The 21,649-nt window shown below is 41.6% G+C and overlaps 1 protein-coding gene across 12 annotated transcripts in view; it reads left to right on the top strand.

Moving 5' to 3' along the window:
- The window catches only part of RGS6 (regulator of G protein signaling 6), a 483,467-nt gene that overhangs the window by 223,434 nt on the left and 238,384 nt on the right, over positions 1–21,649 (top strand). The gene's annotated exons all lie outside the window — the stretch shown is intronic.

The following is a 21,649-nucleotide window of genomic DNA, read 5'->3' as shown; positions in this document are numbered from 1 at the left end:
ATGCTTGTTTCCAGTTGCCAGCCCTCTCTTCTGAGTCTCTGCCTTCCCATGCCTTGCTCTCACTGTCTTTGGGAGGCTGTGCCCTTTCACTCTTTCTTGCCTCAGCCACATCAACAAAGGCTCTGATACCTCACTTTTATCTCCATTTAAATGCATGTAGTTTGTTCACTTCTAAATTTCCTGCCAAAGTAATGGCACTTGAAGCTTTTCATCTCTACTGTGAAATAAGAAGCTTTGGCCCCTCTTAAAGATTTGACCACTTTATGCCCAGCCAGCATGACTGAGTGGTTGAGTGTTGACCCATGAACCAGGAGGTCATGGTTGATTTCCCAGTCAGGGCACATGTCTGCCTTGTGGGCTCGGTCCCCAGTAGGGGGCGTGCAGGAGGCAATCAATGATTCTCTCTCATTGATGTTTCCATCTCTCTCTCCCTTTCTCTCTGAAATCAATAAAAATATACTTTAAAAAAAGGTTTGACCAACTTAGAGGTGTTGGGGGAGATGAGGAAGGTAGAAGAAGCTCAAGGTGGGAAGCTGGGGACAGGGATTTCCCTGGAAATTGAGCAAATGCCCCTGTATGGTTCAGGGATTCTAATCCTGTAAAGATTAGGGCCTATGCCTCCCTCATCTCAATAGCCCTAAATCTTCAAGGGTATATAAGACTTTAAAAACATTTTTTCTCAGTATGGTTGACTTACCTAAGACTAACATTAAAAAGCAGAACACTTGGGTGCTGTTTGGGACCCTTGACTAGAGATGATTCCATACTTAGAGATGCCAAGGGGAGTTGTCAAAGGACTAGGGGATATGGTATGACTAAGGGATAGTTCCTACAAGAATATGTTTACTGCTGGGTATACCTTGCTGAAGGGAGGAAGGAAGGAAAGAAATTGTTGTTGGGAGCAACCGAAAGGACACTAGAGCTTTATTACCAACTTGGGCCATTCCTGACCATGCTGGCACTGCTCACCCTTCACCTCTAGGATTAGGTTGGCCCCAGTGGGCACCCCTGGCAGATCAATGACTTAAGAACTGGTACGTTGGTACATTTTAACATTGGTTTAAAATCTAGACAGACTCAGGTTTAAGTTAAAGTCAAACATTGACCTCTTCCATGGTAAGTATTAACAAGGTTAGCTAGCTGAGAAATGTTTAGCACTCATGCACTTCAAGTTTATCTTGTTTTGAAGTGTGTCTATTTATACAAATTAGGGACTACTGAATACCTTTATGAAGCAAGTCATCTTCACCAACAAACCACTGGTGAGAATACCCAAACCACTGGTAAGAAAGAGCCCAGGAATCGGCCCCACTGTACCATTGAAAGAAGAGGCAAATTTGTTAGCTGAGCTACAAAACCTCTTTCTTCGGAAGAGAGGTGTCTAAACAGAAAATGAGCACAAATAGTGTATTTTAGGAACGTTTTCCTTGCCCTCCAAACTCTCCAGTGGGTCTGCATGGAGCCCATCCTGCAAGGAGGCTTCTCTTTGGCTCCGAGAAGCTCAGTTCTTACCCATTCTACACACACACACACATACACAGACACTTTTTTTTTCCCCAGAGACTTTGGGAAGAACTTACACAACCAATCTATGCCCTGTGTTTCACAGGACTTTTTAAAGCCATTGATTTTCCTGTTTCTGTAGCTGAACTCAATCAGCAAGGCCTCTTCCTCTCCCAGGAGAGGAAGCAGGACCTGGGCCCAGGTGCCCCTGCAGTGCGTTGCCTCCAGCTTCCCTGCAGTCTGGAAAAGCCATTTCTCCCCAGGGAGTGGAGCTGCAGACTCCTGGAAGGAAGGAAGGGAGGGAGGGAGAAGCAGCCATGTGCTAACAGAGGTAGTGGATAGAAGTATGTAAGGCTGCAATTGCCCATTTCTGCTTAAATGGCAAATCGGTCCCATGATACGAAGTCATTATGTAGAATGGATCCTGGTTAGAAAAAGTAGACTGTTAGTACATCACTCCATATATTGTCTCTAGTCTGGTGTGTACCAGGTACATAGGCACAAATACATATTTGAGTGATAAATAATGACTGAGTTAAGACCTCAGACTCTGGAGACAGGCAAAATTGGGTCTAAATCACAGCTTTTCCAGTTAATAGTGGTTAGTTATGTATTGCTACACAACATATTACCTTACATTTAGCAGCTTAAATTATTATCTCAGCGTTGCTGAGGGTAAGCAACCTGGGCATGGCTTCACTGGGTACCTCTGGCCCAGGTCCGTTCCCAAGGCTACCTTCATTTTAAGGCTTGGCTAGGGAGGACCCATTGTCAGCCTCCTCCTGTGGCGGTTGACAGGCCTCAGATCCTTGATGGCTTCTGGCCAGAGACATCAGTTCCTAGCCACCGGGGCCTTTCCAAAGGGCAACTCACAGCACGATAGCTGGCTCCCCCCAGAGAGAGGCATCTTAGAAAGCCCCAGATGGAAGCTGCAGTGTTTCTTTTTGCTTTGTGTTTTTTGTTTTTGGAATTTTTTTGTTGTAAAAAAATATATAATATAAAATTTGCTCTTTTATCTATTTTTTAGTGTACAGTTGAATGGCACCCAGTGCTTACATAGTGTTGGGCAACCACCAACACTATTTCCAAAACTTTATAATCACCCAAATAGAAACTCAAAGCGACAGTGTCTTTTACAACCTAATCTCAGAAGTGACCATCACTTCTGTTCTATTCCTTGGAAGTGAGTCACTAAATCCAGCCCACACTCATGGAAGGGGATTACAGGGTGAGAATACGAGGAAGGTGGGCATCTGTGGGAGCATCCTTAACGCCATGGAAGCTATGTGACCGTGGACAGATTTCTTAACCTCGGTAAGCCTCAGTGTCATCTTTGTAAAACAGGGATGGTATCTACCTCGTAGAACTATGCTCATGTTCAAGGGGGACATCACCAAGCTTTCTGTTCATCAACATGAGATTAAATTCATGGCCTTGAGCCACAAAGTTCAATCACCTTGGATTCCAGGTTATGTCTTCCTGCCCAGCCTCTTGGATTTTCCATGATGGTTCAGTAACTGTTACATCTTTAGACCCCTGACAGCATGAGTAGAGATAGGACAGAAGCAGAGGCAGAACCATGGAGATCTAGAATATGGGTCATAGATATTCATAGTGTAATCTTTATGCAAATGACAGCTTCCTCTAGAGAACCAACCTGCCCTGGACAAAGCTTAGCTCATATGTTCTCATTGAACCACCTCTGGGAACTGGCCAGCCCCCTCCCTCAGTTGCTCAAATTTACCACCAAGAAGCTATCACTGTTTTCATTATGGTTCCCTCTCTTTCTTCATGCAAATTCCCAAACATCTCTTTAATGTATCTCTTCTCTTCCCTGTGAGCTGTCCTGTGCAGTGAATAAGAAACAGTTCCTCTGGAGCTCCCTGCATGGGATTATGCAGTGAGCAAGCAGGCTGCTTTTAAAGCTTTTAAAAAGAATTTCCAAAATGACAATATGTATTTCTGTTCTTGTCCCTCTCAGAGATCATTCCAAAACAGATCAGGGTTTCATTCCAAACACCAGCTTCCAGGTGCATTCTGGGATCACCATACATTCCAGCTTTACCTTTACACATCTTCTGTAACCTTAGAGAAGACCACCAATTTAGATCCATAACTAACCAGCTGAAAATTAATTCAGGTGAGTGTCCATTTAAATGAAAGAAGTGAATTGATATTCTGTACAAAGGTTCCCAGTGGTAAACATTTTAGAAAGACTATCAAAACTTTTGAAATAACAATAGTCTACTAATACTCAAAACCAAAAATAATTACTGAACAATGTTTTCCAAAATGTGTTCTGTGAAATAAATTGCTATTTGTTTTCCCACTGACCAAAATTAAGTTGGTAATCTCTAGTTTAATGAGAGTTTGGCGAGACAGTCATAAACTGTTTGCTGCTGGGAATACAAATGGATCTTGTCTCTTAGGAGTCAATTTGGCTATTTCTGTCAGCATTTAAAATGTATGTACCCTTTGGGCCAGAAATTATTTTAAAAATTGATTTTAAATCATTTTTGCACATATACAAAAGGGTTTATATACAAGAACTTTCACTGCAGTACTTCTTGCAATAAGAAAAAATTAGAAGCCATGCAAATGTTCAGCAGTAGTAGACCAGGTAAATCAACTATAATGTGCCTCTATTTTGGAATACTGTGCAGCAGTGTTAAAATAATGACGTGAATTTATATGCCTACATAGGGAAAGATGGACATAGTATTTTGTTACCTGGGCATGACATGAATGAAGACTGTAGTACAGCCTAGCTCTCTCTTGTGTAATTATTCTTCATAAAGCAATTTACAGAAGTATATTGACCAAGTAAATACAGTCATTAATCATTCAGGTATTTGTATAATGGTATGCAAAAATTATAGAAACTGATTATTGTGTCCATTTTGAGGGCTCACCTCCAAGACTTCTAAGGCATGAATCACTGGGTAATGCTTTGGGGGCATAGCAATGCTAATTATGTTAAATATCCTTGAGTAGCTGTCTAGTCTTATATTTATACTAGAGGCCCAATGCACAAAATTTGTGCAAGGGGCTCTGCCCTCACAATCCCAGCTGCCTTGGCCGGCCCTCGCAGCCCTGGCTTCATCCAAAGGTCATCTGGATGGTTGTTCTGCTGTTTGATCTAATTAGCATATTAGCTCTTTATTATATAGGATTGTTAATTCAACCTATTCAAAGACTCACTTCCGCCAAACGGACCTTGTTGATTGATTGTGTTGACCGCCAACAATTTCATCAAAAAAGAGGCTAATGAAGAACCTGGAGACAGATTGTGTTATGATTTATATTGGGCCATGAAGGTCCTGCCTCTTGTCAGTGGGAGCTGGAAATAGATGCTGTGGGTAGCTGGATATGGTTGAGATTCTTTTTAATTGGCAGGCATGTTACATTTGGAAATCCTCCAGTGGAACATAAATTAATAATGACATCTCTCTCCTTTATACTTAATCAATGTTTCCCCATATGTGTTTGTCACTGTTCTTAATTTTGGAAGAGACAAGAAAAACCTCAGATGAGTACATGTGCTATAGGAGTGATGCTCTAGTCCTTTCACTGGACACACACCCACAAAATAGCTCCTTTTGAGGGCTCATGCAAGAGTAAAAGAATTCAAATTCCCTGATGGTTGGGTAGCCAAGTTCTGACGGGTTTTAGTTGGTTTCCTGTACATCAGGCAAGGAACAGGAGCATCTTCTTGACTCATTTACATCACTTTCTGAGTGGACCAGAATATCCCAAGTCAGGACCACACATAAGTACTGGACCATGTGTCCCTTTTGAAAGCCCCACCGATCAGGTCTGTAAACTAATTGTATTTTATTACCTAAGTAAAGGAGTAAAGTGGGAAGGGGTGGAGAGGAGACCAAAGCTGGTGAGACCAGCATTCCCCTGGATTATTTTATAGTTTCTTATGTTAATCCTAGGGGGCTTATTTATTAGGCCTGTGGTTGACTAGGTTTTTCTTGGAGGGTAAATAGTCTTACCAGCATCTTTTTGCTGCTCCTCCAATTCTTTTTTTTCTATTATCTTTTTATTGATTTCAGAGAGGAAGGGAGAGGGAGAGACAGAAACATCAATGATGAGAGGGAACCATTTATTAGCTGCCTCCTGCACACCCCCTACTGGGGATTGAGCCCACAACCTGGGCGTGTGCCCTGATTGGGAATCGAACCATGACCTCCTGGTTCATAGGTCAGTCACTGAGTCACGCTGGGCGGGCTGCTCCTCCAATTCTTAACACTACTCCTGCATATTCCCTGTTGGAAGCTATGAAATGGGCAGGATAAAAAAAAAAGGAAAAATGATAACAGTGAAGATGAAGGATAATGAACAAGACAAACACATTGCTGGTGGGAATATACTCAATCCTTGTTATTTGTGGATTCCGTATTTACAAATTCTATGAGTACCTCTTTGATGTTACTCTGGAAGCTTCTGAAATGGGTTCAGAGAGGCCCTGAAGCCATAATGTACCGAGGTTAGGTCACAAAGTCCTCTTTCCCATCTGGGTTGCACTCTGTTATGTGCTCCAGCCAAGCAAGCCAGAGGGTCCCATGAAGCACGCCCAGTAGCAGCACTATCTAATGGGGAAGCAAGCCCTTCTTCCCAAAGACATTTGTATCACCCTCAAATTCTCATTAACAGCATCTTGAGAGACAGTGTGTAAGGGCAGACCTTTAGATTATTATCAAAACCATCGTGTATTGGCAGCTGCATGGCCTAAAGTTCAGATAGCAAACAGTTCTAGGTGAGTGTTTATTCTTAAATATCAGCAATTTGGGGTTCAAATGGAAATTTTTCTTAACTACGCATATTGTTGAATTTCACCCAAGCCCTACGCTTTTGCCCAACAATAACAATTAAAAAAATATCTCTATCCAGGCCAGTGTTACTATGTGGTTAGAGCATCTTCACATACACTGAAGGGTTATGGGTTTGATTCCTAGTCAGGACACATAGCAGGTTGTATTCTCACAGGAAGATTTGATCCCCAGTCTGGGCATGGGGCACATGCGTGAGGCAACCACCTGAAGTTCCTCGGATCGATGTTTCTCACATTGATGTTTCCCTCTCTCCCTCTCCTTTCTCTCTAGAATCAGTTACTGCAGTCACCTCCCCCATATGACTTACATAAAACTCATGGATGGCCCCTTTGTTTACTAATGACAAGGCCAGACATAGGCCTTCCAAAACCCCATTCCTTGTCTCATAAATGAGGAATGTGCCCCACTGACCAATCTGGACGAAATGACTGCTACTTTGACTTGACCAAACTTTAGTTATATCTTCAGGCCTCCACTTACCCCTGTGGTTAAACAAGTATTAGAATCCAGAACAATCCATCCTCAAGGGCCCTTCCTGAGACTCTGCTGGCTGCAGGAGAAACCTTTCCTGCTCAACTCTCCGATCATGCCACATGCTCCCCCCTCCCCGGCTCCTCCTAGCCGTGTTTATTCCTCCCGCTAAAAGATATGCCCTCTTTGAGATGCTTATAGATCTTATGGTCAGAGCAGTCTGCCCAGTGTACTAATATCCCTCCTATTTTGAAAAAGTCTTTTTAAAATAAAATCTTTTCTTATCTAGTTCTGAATTTGTTTTTGTTTGACACTGCTCTCCCTATTTTATTAGTTCATACTGAGTATATCGAATATGACTGTAAGTCGTGGAATTGTGCCAGCGAGGTAGCTGCGGGTGGTGAAGCGGCTCCTGGGTGGGATATTAGCTGGCCTGGCACTAACTATGAGCAACTTATCTCTGGGATTGCACATCGTTTTGAGATGCAATGAGCTCCTTTGGGTCGGATATAATGGGAACCTTTCACTCGGCCAGAAAATAAAACACATTGTTTAAAAAACAATCCTAGAGTTCACACTTCGCATCTAATTATCTCTATCTCCACCTACCTTGCTTTTTTTCTCTTTGTTTTCCTCTTTCTATGCTTCTCATGTGAATACACTTTTTTACTTTGGGCAACGAGGTCACAATTTTTTTATAATTAGATAGACTGAAAACATATTTGTTTTTGGAGGAAAGAAACATTTACTTCCTAAATGTAGGAAAGAGAAACCAAACTTTGATTCTGTGGGAAAGGTAACCAAGTCCGTGCTTCAGCAAAGGAAAATTAGGCGCACTGGGGATGGGGGTCTCATTCGGTAGTGATGGCTTCTCCTAGTAAGGACCTCAGAAGGAGACGGATAAAGCCTTTTAGTTCATGGGGCTGACAGCAGACCCTTATCCCTAACAGCTTGCAGTAAGGAAAATCAAGATGTCCCCTGAGGGGTAAATGAGTGAAACCCACACCCAATGGGTGCCATTTGCCATCTGTGGTGGGAATGCAACAGATTTTCCATCAGTGCGGGGTGAAGGAGTTTGAGAACACCCAAAACGCCAATCAGGGTGATGTGGGAGCAATTTCATAGAAGTAGAGCTGGATGATGGTTACACTTAGCTTTAACAACCTCATTAGCTGCATCCTCACAGGACGGCTGTGTAGACAGAGGGGTGATGTCAGCTCAGAGCCGGGTTTCTGGGAGTGGCGAGAGGACCACTAGCCTGGGAATCTTCGGAGGTGTCAGAAAGTGCAGATTGGGCCATCACTGCAAACAAACACTGAAAAATAGGGGCTGCGGGCAAAGAATCTGCATTTTGTTTATTTACATTCGATTGAATTTTCTTCTTTATAGTCTCTTTAATTTTTTTAAAACTGAAAATATCTATGCATTATAAATAGGAGTGCAAGTATGATGAAAAGAAAAGTAAATCCTACCTGCTGCCTCTGTTTTCTACCCCGAGATAGTAATACTAGTAGCCTGGCGAGCATCCTTCTACCTCATTCTCCACATACAAACATCTATACAGTTATTAAAAGGTTTTCTTTCTTTTTGCTTCTGTTGTTTGTTTTTCATAAGCTGAGTTGTATCACACACATTATTTTTAAATTAAATTTTTTCAAGTCATAATAGAAAACCCTCCAGGCTTAAAAAAAATGCATGTATATACACATACATGCACACACATGTATGTGTCAGGTTACTTGGAAATGCAGCTCAAAATAGATGGTAAACTCCATCTAAGGCTAAATACTGGCCAATAGCTAACAAGAACGATGACAAAAAGTTGAAAAAAACTTTGAAGAAATGTGTGTGTGTAAATTTATAAATTCTTATAAATTGTGTACTTTTCCATGGTATGAGTATGGATATATTAAGATACTAGAGGCCCGGTGCACGGATTTGTGCACTGGGGGGGGGGGCTATGGGGATTGACCCGCTGTGGGAGCACCGCTCATCCCAGTCAGCCAAGTGGTGCTCCTACTGTGGAAGTGCACTGACCACGGGGGGGCAGCTCCTGCATTGAGCATCTGCCCCCTGGTGGTCAGTGTGCATCATAGCGACTGGTCGACTGGTTGTTCTGGTCATTCTGCTATTCAGAAGGTGGGCTATTATATATACAGATTCCAGCATTTCCCCCTCAATGAACATTCAGGTAGTTTCCTACTATTGTTGTTGTAAGTTTTATTTTGTTGGCCTTACAAAGAATGCTTCTATTTGAGTGTATAGATTTGCAGAAATGGTATTTCTGGGTCAAAGTAGGCAAATTTATAAATATGAAATCCACAAATAACAAGGATTGACTATGTTCCCACCAGCAATGTGTTTGTCTTGCTCATTATCCTTCATCTTCACTGTTATCATTTTTCTTTTCTTTTCTTTTTTTTCATTGTGGTCATTTTTAAAACATTTGTGAAATTTTTGTGAAAAGTATTTCCTTGTTACTACTAGTGAGGATGAGCATATTTTCTTGTATTTATTGTACAAATGAGTATAGGCTTTTACCATTTAACTGTTTATATACTTTGTCCTTTTTCCTACTAAGTGGCTTATTTTTTCTCATCAACTTGTAGAAACTTTATATTAGGATATTCAATTATGTATATATGTTATGCAATTATAGGGTGTCCCAAAAAATGTATACACATTTCAACAGCTGATGGCTCAATTTTGAGAATGAAATGTATTTTAATAAGCACTGCCTTTATAATTATTCAAAGTATGTGTCCACATTTTTAAGACACCCTATATTTTCCCATTCTATTACTTGTTTTATTTTTGGTTTGAATATCTTTGCTGTATTTTTTTCCTGAGTTAATATCTTTTTTAAAAAAGTTTATCTTTATTGTTGAAAGTATTGCAGATGTCCCCTTTGTTTGTTTGTTTTTTATTTTCCCATTGACCGCCTCCACCTTGCACCCGCCCCTCCCAGGCCTTCATCAATCTATTGTCTGTGTCCATGGCTATGCATGTATGCATATAAATTCCCCTGTTAATCACTCCCCACCCACCACCCACTCTCATCTTCCCTCTGAAACTTGTCAGTTTGTTCCATGTTTCTATGTCTCTGGATCTATTTTGTTCACCAGTTTATTTTGTTTATTAGATTCTACATATGAGTGAGATCATATGGTACTTATCTTTCTCTGACTGGCTTATTTTGCTTAGCATAATACTCTCCAGGTCCAGCCATACTGTTGCAAATATGCTGTATTTTTAAAAATCAAGTATGTATGTCTCCCTTTTGTGATATAAGTTCTCCTATTTTGTTATATCTCCAAGATTGCATAGACTTCAAATTTTTGTTTAAATACTTTTATGATATAATTTGCACTTAAATCTTGAATCTATCTAGAATGTTCTTTTTATGTATAGTGTTAGGTGGTGGTGTTGGGGGGGGGGGCGGTCTATGTTTGTTTGTTTCCAAATGAACATTTTCCACTTGTTCTGTTGCTAATTAACTTTGAGAGCAACCAGCCCATGGAACAGAACACAGAAACCTGATAAGCCACAAGTTGGTAGCACTCATTCAAGCACTGTGCAAGGAAAGGAATACCTGAGCCCAAAGAGTAGACTCACTCGTATGCCTGTATGGTAGGTGTATCTCTTAAAGCAATAAGGACCCCATGTTGCAAAATTAGATGGCCAAATTCAAATGGCATAACTGGTAACAGATTCATTCACTCACCTCGCTGGAAAGTGCAAGGTAGAATGGGTTTCCAAGTTGCCTTGATCTAGCAGTTCATTGGTATTTCAAAGATCCAGTTTCTATTTGTGCTCAATCTTCCATATCAGCTGTAGCCTATAGTTGGCTTTCCTCATGTTCATAAGTGTTCATCAACAGCAATGAGGGCTACATTCTTCCTCACTGGTGCACAGTGGTGGACCTATGTCTGCATTGATATGATTTTTTCTGTGGTGGTTGTGGTAGAGTTTTCAGGATCTCGAGCCAAGTAGCACTGCTGTCACATCATAGGCGTCAGCGTCCATCTCTGATGTGGTTGAGTATTGTTTCCCCTCAAGATTGTTCCTGCATCTGCTGCATCCATGGTTCCTAGGACTTCCCAGACATTCTGTGAGCTACCTAATATCCTTTATTGCCCTTTTTCTACTTCGCCTGGTTCAAGTAGAATCCGTTTTTGCTACTAAGAATGGTAATTGGTGCTGGAAATGTTTGCACATAACAGACTGTCAAGAAAGTGGGAACCTGAGATTAGTTATGAGCTAGTTGGGTTTGAAGGCATGGGGAGTGACACATTTTCTTAAACATTGGCTGTAGTGAATTGAAGTGTGGTTACTGAAGGCAAGGCTTTGGTGGGTTCAAGCGGCTGCTTCCATATAATATATTTTAAAATGTGGTTGCAGTGGCTGTATATCATCATGCTAGAGAGCTTAAAAAATAAAATAAACAGGCTCAAGGTTTTGAATTCGTGCCACAATGTGTGCTCAGAAAATAGGGGAATTTCTTTGACTGGCCTAACAGAATATCATCCTTTATAGCCACAGGGTCAATGAAGCTAAGCATCAAACATAAGCTCTGATCCTGTAGCTTGTCAAATTACAATATAAAATTAATTCACAGACTTGCTAGGTTCCTTAAGTGAAAGTTTAGGACCTTGAGAGAGGAAGCTTAGGACTCTAGGCCCTGGCTTTTGTTTCTCAGTGGTTAGAGCACAGGTCTGTGCATGGAAGGGTCACGGGTTCAATTCAGGTCGAGGACATGTACTTGGGTTGCAGGTTCAAACCCCAGCCCTAATCGAGGCAAGTGCAGGAGGTAACCAATCAATGTGTCTCTCACATCGATCTTTCTCTCTCCTTGCCCTTCTCTTTCTCCCCCACACCCCCTCCTTTCCACTCTCTCTAAAAATCAATGGAAAAAATATCCTCGGGTGAGAATTAAAAAAAAAAAGATAATGGGACTCTAAAAATTGAAGTGGAGACATTTGGGAGGATGCAGATGACTCATAGCTCACTCATACCTAAAGCCCCTATAAAGGCCTTGCCTAGCTCCTAACAGGATGCCAATTCCTCATTACCTGCTCCCTCGTTGCTTCCATTTATCTGAAGTCAGGTTCCAGTATGTCCCAAGGCATTCTATATAATAAAGAGCTAATATGCAAATTGTTGTCACACCCTCACGCTGTCACAACATAACGGCTCAGATACTCAACACTGGGGAGAGAGGAATGGGGACCAGCCAGGCACAAATGTGCTCATGAGAGAGGAATGGGGACCAGCCAGGCACAAATGAGCTTGGAAGAGAGGAATGGGGACCAGCCAGGCACAAATGTGCTCATGAGAGAGGAATGGAGACTAGCCAGGCTGCTGCACAGGAGAGGGACAAGCCACCTGCCCCGTGGTCCTGGGTGCTTGTGGCTGCAGCCCAGGTGAAGCCGCCCATCCACGTTCCCCTGCAGCTGCGGCCGGCCTGGGTCCTGGGTGCCTGCAGCTGGCCAGAGGGAGGGAAGCCCAGGTCCCAGGTGCCTGCAACCTGCTGGAGGAGGGAATCCTGGGTCCCAGGTGCGGGGCAAGGCAGAGGTGGTTAGGGGCCACCAGGCCAACAGGGGAGCAGTTAGGGGCGATTAGGCCAGTAGGGGAGCAGTTAGGGGTGATCAGGCAGGCAGGCAGAGGTGGTTAGGGGTGATCAAGCAAGCAGAGGTAGTTAGTGGCAATCAGGCAGGCAGGCAGAGGGGTTAGGGAAGATCAGGCAGGCAAGCAGGTGAGCGGTTAGGAGCCAGTGGTCCCAAATTTCGAGAGGCAGTTGGACGTCCCCCGAGGGGTCCCTGATTGGAAAGGGTGTAGGCCAGGCTAAGGGACCTCCACCCCACACAAATTTCATGCACCAGGCCTCTAGTGACTTTATAATCATATATGTTTCTTATATTACTATTACTACTATTGTACTTTTTGCATGACAAAAAAAATAGCATAGTTTTTCAATGTATAATGTTATTCATTACACACCTTACATTTCATCCTAACAGGAATATCTTTTTTCCCATGACTCAGCTAAATATATTTTCCAAACTTGCTAGCATAGGGTGTCCATGTGACATAGCCAGTGAGACACAAGTGTCAGTCTGCTGATTATTTCTTCAAACATTTTGCTTTCCAAAGTGTTTCTGTTCTTTCTTGTACCTTCTCCTTCTTACTACCTGGACATGGTCATCTTGTGCTCACGAGACAAAGGCCAGGAGAAATGACCTTTAGATTTGACTTTTTAAGCCCCTGAACAGATTATAGCGAATACCTACTATCTTTCTTATTACTTAATCAGGAGGGGGGCAGGTATAAATAGAATCTATTTAATCACTGTTTAGTTGAATTTACTCTTACATTCAACCAAGCATAGTCATGAATGGGTAATGTGGTAGACAGAAAGCGTCTATTTCCCCCTTACAAAATAAAATCCCTTCACGTCGCTGATTGGACCAATTTAGATCTCATACCAATCTTGTACCCATTACTTTGGCAAGAGAAATGCTGTGTGGTAATTGGCTGAGGCCAATCTCATCAAACCTACTTGCTTGCAGCTCTGTGGGGGAGATATGCTGACAAGAATAAGAAAGGGAGGTTTGGCTGTGAACTAGGCAGGTGCCATGTCCACTCCACACCTATTGTGGATGTGCCATTAGCATTTATTACTGATTACTCTTATTCCGCTATCGTGATCACTGAGCAATCTGCTGTTTAGATTTTTTATCCCTATGTAATTTATAGCAGAGCGATAGACACTACTGATGTGAGCCTTGTGGTCTGACCGCCAGTTTAGTTAACACATTTCATCCACGATTTCATGAATCAGCATCTCTGAGCTTAGTTGATGTGAGTCCTCCATTCCCATCTCCAAGACATTGATCTGGTTTGTCTGATAAACAGTGTCTTGAGTCTGGGAGGCTGAGGGCCAGATCGTGGACCAGGGAACTTTCCAGGTAAATGGTACCTTGGAAGCCATCCTGGTGTCCAGCTGACTCACCTCTGGGAATCGCTCTCTGCTGTACTTTTTAGCATCTACTTGAACCCTTTACACTTACATAGATGCCGTGAGTGTTCTGTTTTCTTTATGAAATATTTCAGCAGTAACATTTGCCTCATCTCCAGGAGAACCCAAGACACAGTGTAGGGTAGGAGAGACCAGTTTATATCATCATAGTGTCAACATGATTCCAGACCTTTCACCACTGTAAGTTGGAGTCAAGTTGATCAGCTGACAGATACAGCAGGATAATACCAATTACAGAAATGTAGGGTGAGTTCGAAAAAAAAAAAGATTGATTCTGTAATCCTTATGTCACCAAGTGCCCTGGCAAAATATCTGGGCTGTAGGTATCTGGCTAATAATATTTATTGAGTATAAGGAGATAAATATCTGATTAATAGATATCAGTCATAAACAATAGGATAAAGAGAGTTCTGGATTGGAAAGGTGAAACCCTACGTGCCAATTTTGTTTTCTATGGATGCACCTGTGAATAAGTCTCCTTTATTGAATGACCTTCATGCTTCCTGTGAGCCCCAAAACGGGCACTCATTAAGATTAAACCATTTCTGAGCGGCTTCATTTATCTCATTTAGTTAAAAAGGCCTTTCTTCATAGCACCGAGTCCAATTTTGTTGTGGTTTTTGAACAAATTATAACAAATTTTGTGTTTGCAGAATCCAAATTAACGAGGTTCAACTGCATGCTAATTAAAACTTCTTAGAATTCTCTGAAGACTTTCCCTTCAAGAGTTCATATTTGTTGGTGAAATTTTCTCATTAGTCTTCCCAGTGAATGTGGGAAACAAATGATCAGCCTAGCAATCCTAAAAAATATAAAATAAAAAGAGAGAGAGAGAGAGAAAGAGAGAGATCCTTCCCAGTTTGTACTGTGAAAGGCAGTGACAGAATAGCATAGAAATCTAGCCTTCTGGTTAGTTATTGCAGGTAACAGTCTCTTAAAGAGAGTCTTACAATGATTTAAAACCAAAAACTGTGATCATAGCAGTAAAGTTCAATTAGCAAAGTCATTGGTTGGGTCTTGACCATACCTCTGGTTGTCACCCATAATAGGTTGAATTTACGTGTTTATTCATTATAGTTAATAGTCCCTGTCAATTATAAGAAGAAATGTTTGTGTTCAACTTCTAATGATTAAGTGGTAGCTATTCTTAGAACACACTTTGGTTGCGGTTCAGGGAGGGTGTGACCCATTTAAAAGCCATTCATGCAGATACAACCTGGGCAGTTTGACTGGAACCGCTGAGACGGGGTGACACCACCCAGCTTCGTAATAGAAAAGGACAATTGAGAAGGCCAGGTCTTCCAGAGTCTGGAAGGAGAGTGGTGATTGCTTCAACCCATCCAGAAGGGGCTCTTGCAATGGAAAGAAGGGTTACATTAGTCCAGTTTCACTGCACCTATGGTGCAAAGACCATTTGCATCACAATCATTTGGGAAGCTTGTAAAAAATGTCAGCCCTTGGGTCCCATTCCAGAACTCTGGGGACAGGGCCCAGGAGTCTACCAGATGATTCCTGGGCTCACTCAAGTTTGAGAACCAACACAGAATACGCCTTCAAGAAGAGACGGATCAGATACAGCAAAGACACCAGAGCATTTTGTAATAAAGTATTGGAGAACTTTCAACTGGTGTTTATTACTGGGATTTCGCCCTAACCACCTGAGATGAGCTAAGGCAAGGGCTCAAATTTGTAACAGGTCATAAGAGAGTGGATTTTTTTTTCTTTGTCCTTTAGAGGTTTCTATTTTTATTTTCTTGCTCTATGTGGTCTTGTTTAGTTATGTGTATTTGAATTGCTGCATAACATAATTTTTGTGTTTCTTATTATACAAATAAGAAGCATAAATGTGTTGAAAATTTTTCTACTTTTGAAAAGCTGTGCATAAGTAACTCACAGTTTTTTCCTGGGTACCTTACAGTTTGGGGATCTGATGAGAGACATGGATTCTGATTTCCACAGATGCATGTACATAAATGTATATAATTTTACATTTCATTTCTGTGGTGATTGATAGACCTTCCCTCATCTGACCCATGGAGCCCAGATTAACAACCTCTGTTCTGAGCCTAGTAACCCATCAACTACTCTACAAACTCAGGTGGCTCCACCTCTCACACAGCCACAGCAAGAAGGAGAAGGGCATGGCTTGTGTGGAATAAATGGATGACAGCGAGCCTGAGGAATTCAGCATCCCGCATGGCCTTGACCCAGACCTTCAAACCTGGCAGATTTGTCACCAGAATACTTGCTTTCCCACAAGAATATGAGGTTTACCTATCCTGGGTGGCAAGTGCCAGATGCCCCCCTATTTCCTCATTAAGTCCTGGAAAGAACCATAATTACGGGCAGTTTTAATGAGTTTAGGACTCTCCACTAATGACACTGAGCTCCTGGTGTGGCTTAGCGTTGGTATTTATATTTTGCTGCAATAAATAAGGATGATGTTTAGCGTTTGGATTTTGTAATCTCAGAGATCTGAATCCATTATAAATTAGAGGGTTTTTTTTTAAACTGTTCACCTTAGAAAAAGAAAATCAAAATACCATGTAATACCACTACCCAAAACACCTAATATTTGTACTATAGAGTGTGTTATGCTAGAATAAATTATATACTTTTTTCCAAAAATAGGATCATATTATACTTAGTGTAATAAAATCTGATTTCTTCATTTAATAGATCTTAAATATCCATCTATATCAATAAGATATATTATTGGCAGCTGGTATTCTGTGATATTATGTACTAGTATATACTTTATTTAGCTAACTCGTTAATGGATGATTAGGCTCATTCCATAAATTGAGTTTTCTACTGTCTTTCTGTGCTTATAACCATTAACACTTGGGATTCTTGCTGTTATGATTAATCTTGAAGTCTTTGAAGAAACAAGTGCTTTGCAGAGTCCAATTTTCTTGCTTAAAATCAAATTCCTGAGTCAAGGGTGTTTGGATGTAATTTTCACTTTAGTCTGGAAAACTAAAAATAAACAACACTCCAAATCAATGACCAATGTCCACCCCCCTTTGTGAAAGTAATCAGCCTCAGTCTCTGAAATTTCAAAGGAAAAAAACGGAAAATGTCATCAAATTAATTTTTAATTAGGCATTTAGCAGCTCCTACAGCAAGTTATAAAATGGCCCGCAAAAGCAGCATTTTAAAAGAAAGGAGCATTTTAATGATATATTCTTGGTTAGCATCTTATGTCAAATGCTCAAGTTTTAGAATTTAGATGTCAGATCAAAGTGTACCAGTCTAAGGCTATGACTTCTGTTTTCTATCGAGCTAAAGCACTACACGCAACTGGATGTGTGGATCTCTGGTAGAAAAGGGACACTTTCCTATTAGCTATGGGTTCATACCATGTGTGGGGGCCCAGAACTGCCACTATTTCATGTACGACCCCTGGAGCCTCATCACTCGAAGTATGGTCCATGAGCCAGTGGTGTCAGCATCACCTGAGAGCTTGTCAGATGAGAACAGCGAGTCCCACCCCACACCTCCTGGGTCAGAACCTGCATGTCAGCAGGATCCCCCAGTGATTCTTACACACTGTAAATGTTGGGAAGCCCTGCTGGAGAGGACACCCAATAAATCAGACCAACCAAATACATACACAGCCTCCATCCATTGCTCCCCACTAGATATATAACATCACTCTCAAAGGAATTCGTTCTTGCAGTAGCGTTTGTAAAGTGATTGCAAATATAAAGATGGGCGTCTCTTAATATTAGAACACATGTGATCAGTTACACTGACAAAAAGAAAAAATTACAAATAATTAATCTTATTTATCACTTTATTTTCATCATAATATTGATGTTTCCAGATTTAGAAAAATATCTCAGTATATAATATTAGAATGAAGAGAAGAGCAGATTAAGGTGGTCACCAAACCCCTGGTATTTTGAGTGACAGTGATCTTAAAGCCTTTGAGCCCCTCTCAACACCAGCCATTCAACAAATGATTCACAAGCACCTACTGTGTGTCAAATACGTCATTAGTGAAGAGGGAAAACAATTCATGTGCCAATAATTACACCAATGGCCGTATAGACCAGATGAGCCAAAGGTGAGAGGGAGAATCCTGATGATATTACTGAGATTAGAGAGGGCACCTAATTTTGTAAGAAAGCAGAATAGTGGAAGGGATATTTGAATTGAATCTTGCACAATAAGTAGGATCCCCCAGGGAAACCAGGAAGAAATACTACATCCCAGTAACTGTAAGGATGAATATAAAAATACAAAGGTAGGTTGCCATGTTAATAAAGGTGTTCTTTATCCTTTTGATAGTAAGGAGGCATTGGAGATTCTAAGCAGAGGAGTGGCATGATAAGATTTGTATTTGAAAAAGGTAATCCTGGTATTCAGCAGAAATAGAGCAAGGTGAGGTCAAAGGTAGGGAGATCAACAGGGAAGGTTTAGCAACAATGTGAGTGATAGGAGATGAGCTTGAACTGTGGCAATAGTTGTGATAGGACTGAGTTCAGAGAGATGCTCACAATAGAATGTACAGGATTAGGGACAGAGCAAAGAGATGGGATAGGGAGAACAAGAAAGACAAGAAAGACTGAATATTCTAGCTAAAAAAACTTGATGTCTTTTGGTACCATTAAATTAGGATGGCAATTTAAGGTGTTTTCCTACTTTTTTCCTTCTACAATTGCCCAGTTTGCATCTCCCCTTTATGTGAAATCATTATAGATACATTTGTAGGAAATAACACCAAGATATCGTTGTACACTTAACCCAATGTCCCCCAATGGTATCATCTTGTAAAACAAGCCCCTCTAAAAATGGTACGATCTGGGAGCACTTCTGAGTTAAAAGCAACCATGTATTTTCATGCTTTGTGGTGATTTTTAAGTACTTCCCTAACCTCCCCCCAACCCCCTTACCCTCCTCACTCCCTCCCCAGCGATGGCTTCCTATTCCCACACTGTCCTGATTGAACAGATCTGGACCCTGGTGGGGAAAATCATGTTCTTGGTGGCCTCTAGAGGCCTAATGTCTGCCTGGTCCCTCTGGCCAGCTGGGGCTGGCCTCTGAAGGCTGGTGCCCCCACCCACATCAGCGTCACTCTTGAGTGTCTGTTTATAGGACACTGATTCTGGCCTTGGCTCTCCCCAGATGACTGACAGAGTCTCTTAGGGTCCTTGTTCCCAATTTCTGGGAAATCTGTTTCTATGGTAGTTAGGAACTTGGTGTGCAAGTGACAGATATGCAGATCAAATTAACTTAAGAAACATAAGAAGTGTATTAGCTCACTGAAGTGGGAAGTCCAGGGATAAATAAAGTTCCTATCAGAGATTCCTGGGACTCAAGTAATATCATCAGGACTCTCCCTGTCCCCTTTGGATCGTCTGGTCTATACGGCCATTGGTGTATCCGAAGTCATATCCTTACGTCTAAAGTGATGTGTGACGAATAAGACTTACCCCTGAACCACCAATGATGAACCTGACTGGGGAATAGCTCTGTTTGGCCTGATTTACATCCTATGCCAATCCCATGGGCATGTAGGATATTATAAATGATTCAATCTCAGTCCTTATCATGTGCTGGCCCTGGGATTAAATTATCAAGTTTAGTCTTGACAAATCCAAATGGAAAGGGAGAAATGATTCTTCCAGAAGAAGGAATAATGCTAGGCTGGGCCGAACAACCGATGCCCATTTTAGTTCGATTGGATTGGGCATCTTCTGTGGTAAGAGAAGGAATGTCCCGTGGTGCCCCTAGCTGTCCCCTCTGCGAATTATGGTCAGAGTTGAGAAAAAAAGACAATAGTGACTGCAAGCAGAGAGATGCTGATATGCATGAAGTTGGATTTGAAAGAGTGTTCTTTGCCATATTGTTAAACATGTATCACTAATAATTAAAGCAATAATAGCTTTAATTGTCTTTGTGAAATAGAAAACAAAGTCACCTGCTATAAGGGAGCATGACAGAGTGGGGAGTGTAAAGAACTAGTTAAGGGTTTTGAGGAATGAGAGGAGTAGTTGATTAGGGACAAGGAAGAGAACTGGGAAGAGATATTGGAAATCCAGCTAGATTGAGACTCTATCTGTCAGGGTTCTCTAGAGAGATAGGACCAATAGGATATGCTAGTATGCATATGTAATCACCCAATAGGATGTGTGTATACACATATGCATAAGAAACATAAGTGTATTAGCATATTCACACATACATACATAAAGAGAGATTTATTTCAAAGGATTTGCTTATGTAATTGTGAAGCTGGCCATTCTAAAATCTGTAGAGCAGGAATGCAGGATGGAAACCCTCAGACAGGAGCAGATGCTACAGTCTTGAGGGAAAATTTCTTCTTCTTTAAGGCCTTTCTACTGATTGGATGAGGCCCAACAACACTGAGAATAAGCTCCTTTACTTAAAGTCAACTGATTGTAGCTGTACAATCTACAAAAAATACCTTCACAGGTTAGTGCTTGATTGAATAACTGTGTACTGTAGCCAAGTTCACACATGGAACCACGGGTCACAGAGACCATAACTCTCTCGATCAATCTGCATGATACTTGGTTATTTCTTTTCCTCTTCAGTCCAGCAGGGCTAAGTACCCAGACAGTAGGGGCAGAGAAGGTGAACGGTGAAACTGACTCAAGACTGCGGGTATTTTCAAGGTGGGGCCACTGGAGGTCAAGGGTCAGGTGGTCGGGAGCTGCTGGTAAAGAATTGCTGAGCGATGTCTCTCAGGGTCAAGGCTGGACTGAGAAATTAGCTCCCCAACTGCAGAGTGGCAATAATAAGAATATCAGCCACAAAGGTTAAAATAAATAATGCATGAAAAATACTTATGTTGGGCACTGAACCAAGTACCACATTAATTTTAAATTGTTATCATTGTTGTGGTTTCATTTAACTGTCAAGGATCTGACAGTCTCCATTAAGTCCAAGAGTAGTTTTAGTGAAAGTAAGAGAATGAGGTAAGTGTGGTGTATTGGAGTTTATTTATTTGTTCATCCAAGGATCACCTAATAAGGCCATTTATGAGCCAGGCTGTGGCCGGGTAGGGCTTGAATGTTCTAGGTGCTGGAGATACATACGATGGTGAACAGAATAGGCAACGTCTGTGTGCCCTCGTGTGACTAACATTCTATTAGTGGGAGGGGATATCAGCTAATAAGCAGCCAACTTCAATAAACTAGACAGCACCTAGTCCTGTGGTAAAAGTGCTCTGAAGAAAAGTAACATAGAGTGAGGCAATAGAGAGTGAGAGGGCCAGGCAGGGTTGGGTGGTGTGGGCTGTGGAGTTATAGGGAAGCCTTTCTGATAAAGTGGCATTTAAAGCAGAATTGAAAGGAGTGAAGGGAAAGAATGTTCCAGGGATACAAAGTGGTGCATGCAAAGGCCCGGAGGCAGGAGACTGTCCCTCCCTGTGAGGAGGAGAATGGGAGGCCATGAGCTCAGGAGGAGGAGCTTCTGCCATGCTGATCCGGAAGCCAGAGACAACCTCTGCTGTGTGAAGGCAACAACCCCATGTGGCCAGAAAGTCCTACTGTAACCAGTGTGACTACTGCCCTGGGGAGCTTATACTTGAAATCTGTTTCATTTTCTATTATTTTCTACTTTAACTCTTCTTCGTATAAGATAAAAAGATAAAGTCCCCAAACCTTTTGAAATTATAAATAAATGTTTCTTCTGCTTTAAACAAAGGCAAGGGGCCAGATCAAGTTGGGTGTGGTAGGTCTTCATAACTTCCCTAGAATTCCCTCTAAGGTAGCAAGCCACTGGAGAGTTTTGAGCCCATAAGTGACATGATCTGCCACTT

The sequence above is a fragment of the Myotis daubentonii genome, chromosome 1 (assembly GCF_963259705.1).
Source record: "Myotis daubentonii chromosome 1, mMyoDau2.1, whole genome shotgun sequence".
Taxonomy (NCBI): Eukaryota; Metazoa; Chordata; class Mammalia; order Chiroptera; family Vespertilionidae; genus Myotis; species Myotis daubentonii.
The sequence above is the reverse complement of the archived record's forward strand: the minus strand, read 5'-3'. Positions and strand labels throughout refer to the sequence as shown.